The sequence below is a fragment of the Schistocerca gregaria genome, chromosome 4, assembly GCF_023897955.1.
Source record: "Schistocerca gregaria isolate iqSchGreg1 chromosome 4, iqSchGreg1.2, whole genome shotgun sequence".
In the NCBI taxonomy this organism is placed as follows: Eukaryota; Metazoa; Arthropoda; class Insecta; order Orthoptera; family Acrididae; genus Schistocerca; species Schistocerca gregaria.
Genome location: NC_064923.1, coordinates 122159368 through 122173826, shown reverse-complemented (window position 1 = coordinate 122173826; position 14459 = coordinate 122159368). Strand labels below are relative to the sequence as shown.

General features: G+C 44.1%; 1 protein-coding gene across 2 annotated transcripts in view; it reads right to left on the bottom strand.

Annotated features, from left to right (window-relative positions):
* Positions 1 to 14459, bottom strand: part of LOC126266596 (alpha-1,3-mannosyl-glycoprotein 4-beta-N-acetylglucosaminyltransferase A) — a 705207-nt gene that overhangs the window by 576876 nt on the left and 113872 nt on the right. The gene's annotated exons all lie outside the window — the stretch shown is intronic.

Sequence of the window (14459 nt, the reverse complement as noted above, 5' to 3'; positions counted from 1 at the left end):
CTCTATAAGGCTCCTCGTAAAGAATGTCCCCTCCACTGATTCCCATTTGACTTGCAGAGGCATCTCCGTATAAGGCTTGTGAAATGTTCGAAAGTACCCGTAGCAAATCTAGCCGCCCACCGCTGAATTGCTTTGATGTCCCCCTTTTAATCTGACCTGGCGCTGATCCCAAACATTCGAACAGTGAGTCACATTTGTGTCCTATATGCGGTCTCCTTTACAGATGAACCACACTTTCCTAAAATTCTCACAATAAACCGAAGTCGCCCATTCGACTTCCCTGCTATAATCCTTACGAACTCTTTCCATTTCGTGTACATATTTAATCGGTGACGGTGTCAAGCAGCACACTATTAATTCTGTACTCCAACTTGATTGTTTTTCCTATTCATCTACATTAACTTATATTTTTCTACATACCAACTAGAAATTTTGTCAAAGTCATCTTGTATCCTCCTACAGCCACTCAACGACGATCCCTTCCCATGCACCACAGCATCATCAGCAAACGGGTGCAGACTGCTGCTTACCCTGGCCGCCACATCATTTACGTATATAGAAAACAGCAGCGCGCTGTGGCGCTTCTCTGTGGCACTGCTGACGATACCCTTGTCCGTGATGAAGATGCGCCGTCGAGGATGGACACGCTACAAGAACTCCTTACCAATCACTTGACCAGAATGGGGGAACGTTGCACATCATACACTACCGTCCGTGGTGATGGCGTACTATCATAAATCGCGGTAAATATACTGTAATTATTGTTTTTTAATAAAATTGTCATTTCTGTTCATCTCATTACGTATTTCTTTCAGTTACCCTCCGTATTACGCTGTAGCAGTTCTATGCAGGGTGGTCCATTGATAGTGACCGGGCCAAATATCTCACGAAATAAGCATGAAACGAAAAACCTACAAAGAACGAAACTCGTCTAGCTTGAAGAGGAAAACCAGATGGCGCTATGGTTGGCCCGCTAAATGACGCTTCCATAGGTCAAACGAATATCAACTGCGTTTTTTTTAAAATAGCAAACCTTATTTTTTTATTACATATTTGTGTTGTTGGACCACTTTTTTCGCTTTCTGATAGATGGCGCTGTAATAGTCACAAACATATAGCTCACAATTTTAGACGAACAGTTGGTAACAGGTAGGTTTTTTAAATTAAAATACAGAACGTAGGTACGTTTGAACATTTTATTTCGGTTGTTTCAATGTGATACATGTACCTTTGTGAACTTATCATTTCTGAGAACTCATGCTGTTACAGCGTGATTATCTGCAAATACCACATTAATTCAATAAATGCTCAAAATTATGTCCGTCAACCTCAGTGCATTTGGCAATACGTGTAACGGCATTCCTCTCAACAGCGAGTAGTTCGCCTTCCGTAATGTTCACACACGCATTGACAATGCGCTGACGTGTTGTCAGGCGTTGTCGGTGGATCACGATAGCAAATATCCTTCAACATTCCCCACAGAAAGAAATCCGGGGACGTCAGATCCGGTGAACGTGCGGGCCATGGTTTGGTGCTACGACGACCAATCCACCTGTCATGAAATATGCTGTTCAATACCGCTTCAACCGCACGCGAGCTATGTGCCGGACATCCATCATGTTGGAAGTACATCGCCATTCGGTCATGCAGTGAAACATCTTGTAGTAACATAGGTAGAACATTTCGTAGGAAATCACCATACATTGCACCATTTAGAGTGCCATCGATAAAATGGGGGCCAATTATCCTTCCTCCCATAATGCCAAACCATACATTAACCCGCCAAGGTCGCCGATATTCCAGTTGTGGCAGCAATCGTGGATTTTCCTTTGCCCAATAGTGCATATTATGCCGGTTTACGCTACCGCTGTTGGTGAATGACGCTTTGTCGCTAAATAGAACTCGTGCAAAAAATTTGTCATCGTCCCGTAATTCCTCTTGTGCCCAGTGGCAGAACTGTACACGACGTTCAAAGTCGCCGCCATGCAATTCCTGGTACATAGAAATATGGTACGGGTGCAATCGATGTTGATGTGGCATTCCCAACACCGACGTTTTTGAGATTCCCGATTCTCGCGCAATTTGTCTGCTACTCGTGTGCGGATTAGCCGTGACAGCAGCTAAAACACTTACTTGGGCATCATCATTTGTTGCAGGTCCTGGTTGACGTGTCATATGTGCCTGAACTCTCCCTGTTTCCTTAAATAACGTAACTATCCGGCGAACGGTCCGGACACTTGGATGACGTTGTCCAGGATACCGAGCAGCCTACACTGCACATGCCCGTTGGGCATGTTGACACAATAGCCATACATCAACACGATATCGACCTTTTCCGCAATTGGTAAACGGCGCATTTTAACACGGGTAATGTATCACGAAGCAAATACAGTCCGCACTGGCGGAATGTTACGTGATACCACGTACTTATAAGTTACACAAAGCGAAAAAAGTGATCCAACTAAAACATTCATATTTATTTACATACTTCACGAATATGTAATAAAAATGGGGGTTCCTATATAAAAAAAAAGGAGATGATATCCATTTGACTATCAATGGACCACCCTGTACATGTATGGTCCAAGTTTGATCGAACTATGTTACTTGATAGAGAAACATCATGAGAAAGTTCATTTCTTTCTTACGTTTGGCACATAATTGTAATTGGAATGTATACTATTCTATTAATTCCCCGTCTAATTGAGTTCAAACTTTTACCTTTGGTGATTGCTTGAGGAATGTGGTTAATGCATGGTGGGTCTGCGGTCCATTTCACTGCGGTCCTGTTCACGTTGGACAGGTCGACCTGAGCCTGTACTTTGGCTTCGGAGATCACCTGACCTCAGTCGTTTGAATTGTTCTGTCCGGGCCCGTTACAAAGATTACAGCAGCGCCGTAGAGAGGCTGCAAATGGAATACAACATTACGAGATAACTTGAAACAGTTTCAAGAAATTCGTAAGCCATTGAAAAATGTAGTATTGCTCCATGTGCGAGGTCTATACGTAAAATACTTGCTTTAAGAGGTACGAATACAGAGTAAATTGTAACATGCAAGGTGCTGAAGCAGTGTTGCGTTTGTTGTTAAGGCAAGTCACGTGTAAAATTTGAGGCCAACTGCGAAAATTTATCATTTAAAATACTTTAGTACTATCTAGAAAAGAATTTCGTACTGAAGTCACATCTGAATTTATCTTACAAACGGCCGGCCGCTGTGACCGAGCGGTTCTAAGCGCTTCCATCTGGAACCTCGCGACCGCTACTGTCGCAGGTTCGAATCCTGCATCGGGCATGGATGTATGTGATGTCCTCAGGTTGGTTAGGTTTAAGTAGCTCTAAGTTCTAGGGGACTGATGAGCTCAGATGTTAAGTCCCATAGTGCTCAGATCAATTTGAACCATTTTTCTTACAAACAGCTCGTTTGCGATCGATGTTTACTTAAAATGTGTGTGATATATTATGGGACTTAACTGCTAAGGTCATCAGTCCCTAAGCTTACACACTACTTAACCTAAATTATCCTAAGGACACACACACACACCCATGCCCGAGGGAGGACTCGAACCTCCGCCGGGACCAGCCGCACAGTCCATGACTGCAGCTCCGTAGACCGCTCGGCTAATCCCGCGCTGCCGATGTTTACTGAAACGTTTTTGTTTCTATTATCATGTATTTTCACCTGCTTCACTTTTCGTTATTAATTACGATACACCCTGTATATATTCCGTGGCAGAGTAGGCTACGGTTCACGGACTCTTTCGCCTCAGTGGTGCTACTCGCACACACAGCCCTGTGTACTGGACGGAAATCATAGGTGGGAACGTCAGTTTGAACCAGGCGTGGAAGCGTCCTCAGGCAGCCTACTGGTTAAGGCGTCTGCTTCCGATAAGCAGGAAATCCGAGTTCGAGTGACAATCTGGTACAAATTTTCAACTGTCACTACACATTCATTGCATGTGCAAACTGATTCGGCGTCTCAGAGTCGTTTGTGGAGTTCAGTCGTCGGACGAACACCGAAACGGCAGATGTTGAGATAAGTGATCATTGTTTCTTTTGTTTTATTTGGCCTCCAGAATTTGTACTCTACTCAGCCATCGAGAACGCATGTTTACACAAAATGAATAAATGAGCAGGTCATTTAATTTTCAAGAAACACCACAGGATTGATGCACGCAATTATAGGCCTACATCGAAGACGTCAATAGGTTGTAGATTGAGGAACATGTATTGTGTTCATATATTACGACTGTTTCGCAAAAAGAAAATCTCCTCTATAAAAGTCAAAACCGATATCGCAAACAGACACCTTGCGAAAGCCACCTAGCTCTGTTCTTCCATGAGACCCACAGCGCCTTAGACATCGGCGCACAGGTCGATGGCGTGTCCCTTGACTTCAGAAAGACATTTGATACACTTCTGCACTGACGCTTGGCGAGCAAAATACGAGCTCACAAAGTGTCGGACCAGAGCTGTTGCTCAGATTCAGGACTTCCCTGCAGATAGAACTCAACACGTCACCCTTACCGCAACAAAATCGACAGATATAACAGTAATTTCAGAGGCTCCCCAATAAAGCATGGTAGGGCCGTTATTTACAATATACGAGGGGTCCCAGAAACCTTGCGACAAACTTCGAGTGGTTGTAGGGGAACTAATCGAGGATGAGAACCCGTGTCCGGAAACGTCGTTCGACTACGCTACAGAGCCTCGAAGTTAAATGCGCCAGCGTCTGCCACTAGGCTACCCCTTCCGTAGCAAACATGACTTTCTACTCTGACGGATCGTAGGCGGAACGTCTCGCACTGCTGTTTGTTATTCGCGACTGATTGCCGCGATCGCCATTGGAGAAGATGGAGGTAGCTGTTGTCTAGATAGGCCTTGTGTCCTATGAGTGCGATTCTCTGTAGCGTCGTTGGGTGACGTTTCCGGACACGTGTTCCTCGCCTCGATTTGTTTCTCTGCAGCCCCTCCAAGTTTGTCGCAATATTTCTGGGACGTCCTGTATATGCAGACTCTGGTGTACGCTCCTCTATATTCAGCCACCACACTTATAGATACGCTTTGCGGGCCAGGCTGGTTGCCTCAGAGCTACCAGCTCGTGAGACCGTGTCGTTGCTAATCATCGCCAATACGACGCACATGGACTTCGCCTTAGTGACCATGTGTCAGGCATCGTCTAAGATCGACATTTCAGTTATGTGGTTGTGTGGACATCGTCCTCGGAAGCTGTACTTACAAAGAGAAGCCACGACGCTGGGATCATAAACAGCGACACAGACTGTGTCGCCTGGCCACCAACAGCTGCTGCAGGACGATTTGATTCACGGATCCAGTAATATGGCTCCTTCCGTGTATAGCGATTTTACGACTATGACGTATGGGGCCTGAGATGGCATCAATGTAATGCCGAAGCTGGTAGCACTTAAGAAGTTCATAAAATAAATTTCTACAATACATACGGCTGTTGGTAAATTATTGCATCAAGAAATACATGCCAGCCGTTGTCCCATGGTCCATAATGGATCAACGAAGACAAGATATTAGTACACGGTGTAGCCTCCTCAGGCGACAACGAAGGCGCAGACTCAGGCATCCAGTCCATCGTAGAGATGGCGAATACTGTCCTGGCATACGTTATGCCACGCCTGCTCGACCTGTTCATGTAGTTCTGGAAGAGTTGTTGGATGACGAGCTGGACGAGTCACTTCTTTTCGCATCATACCCAATACGTGCTCGACTGGAGACAAGTCCGAAGATGGTGCTGGCCAGGGAAGTGGCTACACGTCTCGCAGAGCACGCTAAGTTTCACGGATTGTGTCGGCGAGCACTATCCTGTTGGAGCAACACATCACCTTCCTGTTGCAAGAACGGCAAAAGAGCGGATCTAACAACATTCTGCACGTGCGCTGGTTAGCGTCCCCTCCAGAAACACCAAAGCTGCACGAGAGTTGTAGATTATCACACTCCAGACCATAAGACCTGGCGTGGGGCAAGTGTGTCTTGAACGAATGAATTCTAAGACACAGCGCTCACCAGGTCTACGTCATACGCTCCAAAGACCATCACTGCCTGCAGGCAGAATTTGCTTTCATCGCTGACGGCCTTGGCGCTCCATTCCATCTTCCAAGGGATCCTCTGACGGCACCAGTCGACCCATGCTCGTCGATGTTGTGGCTTAAGTGGAAGACTGGCACGTGTCCGTGCCTGTAGTCTCCTTGCTAATAACCGATTCTCAACCGTTCGTGTTGACACGCCTGGGATCACAGGCCCTCTTATCTGTGCAGTGGTAGCTGTACGAGCTGCCACTGCTGCGCTTACAATACGACGATCCTCGCAGTTGTCTGACATGCGTGGACGTCCAGAACCCTGCCCACAGATCTGAAAATTTTCACGCGACCACTGATACCAGCATAGTTGCAAAACTGACGCAGACGTCTAAACTCATGTGGCAGTTTTCCCAAAGGACCATGCTGCCACTCGGAAGGCCACAATTTGACCTTTTTCAAACTCACTCAATTGGTTGTAGAAAGCACGACTGCGTCCCATGGCATGGTTGCCTACTTGCTTCAAAGGTTTGTACCGCACTGATCCTTCAGGCTGTGAGCATTCCCTGTTAAGAGAAGACAAAGGTGGCGCTCTAAGAGCTGTGTCACTACGCTATCTGTTGAAGGACGACTTTGAAACCAATATCAGTATCTACTATTCCTGAGGTGGCATACGAGGTGCGACCATAAAGTAATGAGACTGATGTGGAAAAAAAAAAGTTGTTTACCGTTTTAGTCAAGTTTAGTATTGTATCCTTCAAAGTAGTTCACTTCTGATTACATACACTTTTTCCAGCGCTTCTGCCATTGATGGTAACATTTCTGTAACTCATCTTCTGTAATGAAACTTCCTGGAAGATTAAAACTGTGTGCCGGACCAAGACTCAAACTCGGGACATTTGCCTTTCGCGGGCAAGTGCTCTACCAACTGAATTACCAAAGCACGACTCACGCCCCGTCCTGACAGCTTTAATTCTGCCAGTACCTTGTCTCCTACCTTCCAAACTTCACAGAAGCCCCCCTTCGAACCTTGCAGAACTAACTCTCCTGGAAGAAAGGATACTGCGGAGACAAGGGTTAGCCACAGCCTGGGGGTTGTTTCTAGAATGAAGTTTTCACTCTCCAGCGGAGTGTGCGCTGATATGAAACTTCCTGGCAAATTAAAACTGTGTTCCGGACCGAGACACGAACTCGGGACCTTTGGCTTTCGCGGGCAAGTGCTCTACCAAAGCCATGTCTCCGCAATCTCCTTTCTTTCAGGAGTGCTAGTTCTGCAACGTTCGCAGGAGAGCTTCTGTAAAGTTTGGAAAGTAGGAGACGAGGTACTGGCGGAAGTAAAGTTGTGTGGACGGGACGTGAGTCGTGCTTGGGTAGCTCAGTTGGCGCCGGCATGGTAGCTCAGCGTGTTCGGTCAGAGGGCTCCGTGCTCTCTGTAATAAAAAAAAAAAACTAAGTCAAAGAGTCAATGATCAACTTGAACGGATGTCTTGTGACCCAGACCCAGACCCAACGCAACGAACTATATCGAAAAAAAAAAAGGTTCGTAGAGCACTTGTCCCGCGAAAGACAAAGGTCCCGAGTTCGAGTCTCAGTCTGGCACACAGTTTTAATCTGCCAGGAAGTTTCATATCAGCGCACACTCCGCTGTAGAGTGAAAATTTCATTCTAGAAACATATCTAATATTCTCAAAGACCCTCGTCACAGCTTTTTGGACATCTTGTGTTGTTTGAAAATGGTGTCCCTTGACCGCTGTTTAGACTCTTGGAAATAGAAAAAAGTCTCACAAGCGATATCTGGTGAATAAGGTGGCTGTGGTAGAACAGAAATTTGTTTCGAGGTTAAAAATTGCTGTACTGACAGAGCAGTATGGAATGGCACATTATCATGATGCAGAATCCAATTATCAGTCACTCATACCAAGATTTTCAGTTATTACTAGACGAACCGTTTCTCTATTGGTGGTCACTTCTTCTGCAATCATTTTCACGGATAATCTTCGATCAGATCGTACGAGTTCATGCACTCTGGCCAAGTTGACATCCATCTGTGAGGTTGATGGTCGTTCACTGTGGTTTTCATGTTCAACATTCGTTCTGCCTTCACTAAACATTTTATGCCAACGAAAAACTTAAGCCCTTGACATAACCTCCTCTCCAAAAGCCTTCTGAAACTTACCGTAAATTGTCGTCGCGTTTTCACCCAATTTAACGCAAAAAGAAATGGCATGCCATGCTGTTCAATTTCCGTGACGAGAGGCACAAACACGTGTTAACTTATTACAGCACAACTCACGACTGAGCACTTGCATCGATGTGCCGCTTGGACCAGAAGCAGCTTATAGGCCAAGGTCAAAGATATTGTGCTTACGCAAGCATGCAGGGTTGCCACATCTTGCAAAGAAAATCAGTCTCATTACTTTACTGTTGCACCTCCTATGCCGTCATCAGATCAAAATCGATGTCGTCTTTCCAGGTGCACTATATTTTCCCCAGCAGTGTATTAAGCCTTTGACAAATGAGTGGTATAAATGTGTTGTTGACGCTGCCTGTGCTGTAGGTGTAACTAAGCTTTGGAGCCCTCTGAGGGTCAGCTAATGCCATATAGAAAGTCGGACAAAGCTTCTTTATCAGTAGTACAAAATCGAAACAGCGTGCAGCTTTGAGATGAAAGCCCCACGAGTCAACGAATGCTGTGTAGTGAAGATGCATTTATGTGTCAAACCACACACATCTATGAAACTAGTAAAGAGATTCCGAAGATGTTTCGTGGTGAAGGCAAGGAGTTTATTGGAACAAGAATTTTCAGTGGTACATCAAGCTTCCGCGTAACTGACAAAGTGAATACACTGAACTGTCAAGTTCCAGACAGTGAAAATGCGTGCCGATTTTTAGAAGACGTCTGTGACAGCACAAATGCTTTTAGTAAGAGCGAAGTTTAGAGTCCTTTCTTTTCTGAGGAGAGAACTGAGAAACTTGTTAATTCCGCAAATTGATGAGGATGATCAATAACTCGATACACCCTTCCAACAGTGTGGCGCACCGCCGCAATGCTCTGTGGTGGAGGGCAGGGGGAGTTCCTCGGTAATCGATTTCCAGTCAGTGGACAAGCCGACCTGGGCCGCAGCCTACGGGATATACTCGTAAAGCGCGAGACAAATGACAGGTGGGCCGAGTGACGTGACCGAGCCGGTGTCGCGCTGAGGCGAGGCCTCCATAAAATCCCCTACGTTACGATTGCGGGCTCCTTCGTTTCTGTAAGCTTTCAATGGCCGTACGAAGACCATCGGCTGCGCCTGAACTTTATTCCAGTTGACGTTCTTGCGAGAGCTCGTAAATGATGCCAATGTTTAAGAAATTGCCTTGAAGTTGCGTTGTCTTTAAGATAATATTGCTAAATTGCGCCTTGTCAGATCCTCTACAGCTGTGATATGGACGATATATGACGGCTCAGACATAACTTCACTCTGGAACTCCTAATGGTGTATAACAACATTGACAATATTTTGGAGTCAGAAGGCACGACACTGCGTGAAATGTGTTCATCTAAACAGCTCGTCATAACGTGATCGAAAAATCCGACCGCTTCATTTATATGAGCATATTTCACGCAGTGTCATGTCTTGTGGTTCTAACATATTGGCAGTACACCAGCATACATCGGCACTGTATTCAAGGGGATAATATAAATATCGATGGTACGCAATGAAAACTTTGTAGCTCCATCTGTCAGAAAACTCTTAATTCCACAACCCAGTAGCTGCATAATCAAAGAAAGATTTTAAAGTGCATCTGTCAATAACTAGGCTTCTACTATACAGTTGCACACATGTAGCAACTTTCTGTTCAAAAATGGTTCAAATGGCTCTGAGCACTATGGTACTTAACATCTTAGGTCATCAGTCCCCTAGAACTTAGAACTACTTAAACCTAACTAACCTAAGGACATCACACAACACCCAGCCATCACGAGGCAGAGAAAATCCCTGACCCCGCCGGGAATAGAACACGGGAACCCGTGCGTGGGAAGCGAGAACGCTACCGAACGACCACGAGATGCGGGCCAACTTTCTGTATCATTTTGTATTATTCTTTAAGAAATCGTTTTTGCTTCACCTATAAAGTTTAACAAAATGGAATTACGAGGTTTTTCACTGCATACAATCTATATATCACCTGAGCTTACTTTAAGATGGAAGACACTTTCCGAAACATTTAGTGCAAGGAATAAATCAACCCTGTAGTAAAGGTCAAACATTATGTGAATAAACGATGGAAAGGACCCTCCGTGATTTAGTAATCAAATTCGGAAAATGTTGAGGAAACAGAGATTGTTGTAGTCTCGGTTCGAAAAAGAGCGCACAAATGTTGACGGACAAAAGTTAATAGAAATTCGTGCGTCCGTAAGAAGAGCTATGCGAGAAGTATACGAGTTCCATCTTCATACCTTGGCGAAAGATGTTGCCGAGGACCTGGGTCGAAGGCTTCTATCCAGTTCGCGATGGCAATAGAAGAAACCAAAAGGAAAACTAGAGTATTAAATTTCACTTTTAAGAAATGATTCACGGAAGAGGATGCCGTCGTTTGACTGCGGTACAGTCTCCCAAACGGAGGACATACAAACTGGCATCGGTGATGTAGAGAAGCAGCTGAAAGAGTTGAGAACAAATAAATCATCCAGTTCGGTTTTGGAGTGAGGACTCTTCGTCACTGACCCCGTACTTCGCCAGCATTTATCGCGAACCTCTTGCCCGGTGAAAAGTCCGAAGCGAATGGAAAAAAGCGTAGTTCACTCCTTAGAAAGGTAAAAGAACTGACCCTCATAAGTACACACCGATATCCTTAACATCGGTTTGCTGTAGAACTCTTGAAGACATTCTTGAGTTCGAATATAATAAATTTCCTTGAGAAAGAAAACCTACTAACAACAGACCAGTACGCATTTAGAAAGAATCTCTTATCCGCAAACCATAGATGGAGGACAACGGGAAGATTCCTCATTCCTACACTTCCAGAAAGCATTTGACACGGTGCCCCACTGTTGATCGTTGACGAAGGTCCGAGCAGACGGTTTAGGTTCCCAGATATGCCACTGCCTCGAAATTTTTTTAAGTAATAGAACCCAGCACGTGGTCCTTGGCGGAGTGTGTTCATCACAGACAAGGGTATCGTAAGGAGTGCCCCAGGGAAGTGTGATGGGGTCGCTTTTATACTCTTTATACATAAATGACAGGGTGTGCAGCGATTTACAGCTGTTTTGACGATCATCTGGTATACTGTAGCTATAGGAATACACAACATGACTTAGATAAAATTTCTAGTTGGTGCGATGAACGGCAGCTTGCTCTAAATATAGAAACATGCAAATTAATGCGGGCGAGTAGGAAAACAGTCTTGTAACCTTCGAATACAACACTGATACGGTCACTTCGATTAAATATCTTAGCGTATGGTTGCTAAACGATATGAAATGGAATCAGCACGTCAGGTTCATAGTAGAGAAGGCGAATCCTCAACTTCGTTTTATTGGTAAAATTTTGGGAAACTGTAGGTCATCCATAAAGGAAACGGCGTTGTTGTTGTTGTGGCCTCCAGTCCTGAGACTGGTTTTATGCAGCTCCCCATGCTACTCTATCCTGTGCAAGCTTCTTCATCTCCCAGTACCTACTGCAACCTACATACTTCTGAATCTGCTTAGTGTATTCATCTCTTGGTCTCCCTCTACGATTTTTACCCTCCAAACTGCCCTCCAATACTAAATTGGTGATCCCTTGATGCCTCAGAACATGTCCTACCAACCGATCCCTTCTTCTAGTCAAGCTGTGACACAAACTTCTCTTCTCCCCAATCCTATTCAATACTTCCTCATTAGTTATGTGATCTACCCATTTAATTAACAGCATTATTCTATAGCACCACATTTCGAAATCTTCTTGTCCAAACTATTTATCGTCCATGTTTCACTTCCATACATGGCTACACTTCATACAAATACCTTCAGAAACGACTTCCTGACACTTAAATCTATACTCGATGTTAACAAATTTCTCTTCTTCAGCAATGCTTTCCTTGCCATTGCCAGTCTACATTTTATATCCTCTCTACATCGACCATCATCAGTTATTTTGCTCCCCAAATAGCAAACCTCCTTTACTACTTTAAGTGTCTCATTTTCTAATCTAATTTCCTCAGCATCACTCGACTTAATTCGACTACATTCCATCATCCTCGTTTTGCTTTTGTTGATGTTCATCTTATATCCTCCTTTCAAGACACTGTCCATTCCGTTCAACTGCTCTTCCAAGTCCTTTGCTGCCTCTGACAGAATTACAATGTCATCGGCGAACCTCAAAGTTTTTATTTCTTCTCCATGGATTTTAATACCTACTCCTAATTTTTCTTTTGTTTCCTTCACTGTTTGCTCAATATACAGATTGAATAACATCGGGGAGAGGCTACAACCCTGTCTCACTCCCTTCCCAATCACTGCTTCCATTTCATGCCCCTCAACTCTTATAACTGCCATTTGGTTTCTATACAAATTGTAAATAGACTTTCGCTCCCTAAATTTTACCCCTGCCACCTTCAGAATTTGAAAGAGAGTATTCCAGTCAACATTGTCAAAAGCTTTCTCTAAGTCTACAAATGCTAGAAATGTAGGTTTGCCTTTTCTTAATCTAGCTTCTAAGATAAGTCGTAGGGGACGGCGTATATAATGATATTACGATCCATTCTTGAGACTGTTAGAGTGTTTGGGACCCCAGCAGGTCGCATTAAGGGAAGACATCGAAGCAATTCAGAGGCGGGGAGCTGTATTTGTTATTGGTAGGTTCGACCTCCTCGCAACTACTACGAAGATGTTTTTTGGACTCAAATGGAAATCCCTGGAGGGAAGACCATGCTCTTTCCGCAAGGTACTATTGTGCATATGTAGGTAATTTGAGACCGATTGCAGACCGTATCCTACGATGCCAACGTACATTTCGCGCAAGGACCATGAAGACAAGATGCGAAATATTAGTGCCTGTATGACGTTCAGTTTGATGTTAGGAAAGGTAAAGGTACCAGAGAGGCATTTCTGATGTTGCCGTTGACCTTGGAACCAAGACTGAAGAAAAATATGTACACGTTCATAGGATCTGTCAATCTGGAGAAAAGCCTGCGACAATGTCAAATGGTGCACAATGTTCAAAATTCTGAGAAAAATAGTGGTAAGTTAAAGGGAAAGACGTGTAATGTGCAACATGTACCAGAGCCACGAGGGAATAATAAGAATGGGAGACCAAGAACGAAGTTCTCGGATTAAAATGGGTGTAAGACAGGGGTGTAGTCTTTGGCCCCTGCTATTCATTCTATATATACATCGAAGAAGCAATGATGGAAATAAAATAAAAGTTCATCAGTGGAATTAAAATTCAAGATGAAAAGACATCAATGACAAGGATCGCTGATGACACTGCTATCCTCAGTGAGAAGGAAGAAGAATTACAGGGTATGCTGAATGGAATTATCAGTCTAAGCAATTGAGAGTAAATCGAAGAAAGACGAAAGTAATGAGAAGTAGCAGAAATGCCAACAGTAAGAAACTTAACATCATGATTGATGGTCACGAAGTAGACGTAGTTAAGGAATTCTATTACCTAGGCAGCAAAATTGCCTAGACGGTCGGGGCAAGAAGGACTTCAATTGCAGACTAACATTGGCAGAAAGGGGATTACTGACGAAGAGAAGTATACTGGTATCAAACATAGGCCTTCATATGAAGACGAAATTTCTGATAATGTAGATTTGGAGCACAGTTTTGTATGGTAACGAAACATGGACTGTGGGAAAAGCGGAACAGAAGAAAATCGTAGCATTTGAGATATGGAGCTACAGACTGATTAGGTGGACTGATAAGATAGGGAATGAGGAGCCTCTACATAGAGGAAAGGAATATGTGGAAAACACTAGCAAGAAGAAGTGCAGGATAGTAGGACATCAGAGAATAACTTTCATGGTATTAAAGGGAGTTGTAGAGGGTAAAGATCGCAGAGGAAGACAGAGATTGGAACATATCCAGCAAATAATTGAGGACGTAGATTGCAAGTGCTGCTCTGAGATGAAGAGGTTAGCGAAGAGAGGAATTCTTGGCGGACAGACTGATGACAAAAATTAAAAAAAAAAAATCCGTAGGCAATTAGATAGCCTTTTTTCCCTCGTTCCATTTGCGAGTGTAACAGATTAGGAAATGACTAGTTGTGGTACAAAGTACTCTCTGCCATGCACCGTACAGTGTTTTGCGGAGTATGTATGTAGATGTAGATGTAGGTTACTTATGACTGACGTTAGACATTATGAATTTTTGCGGAAAAGATAATACAGCTAAGCCTGATATCTAAAAATTACGCCGTAAATCAGATAGATTCATGCCGTC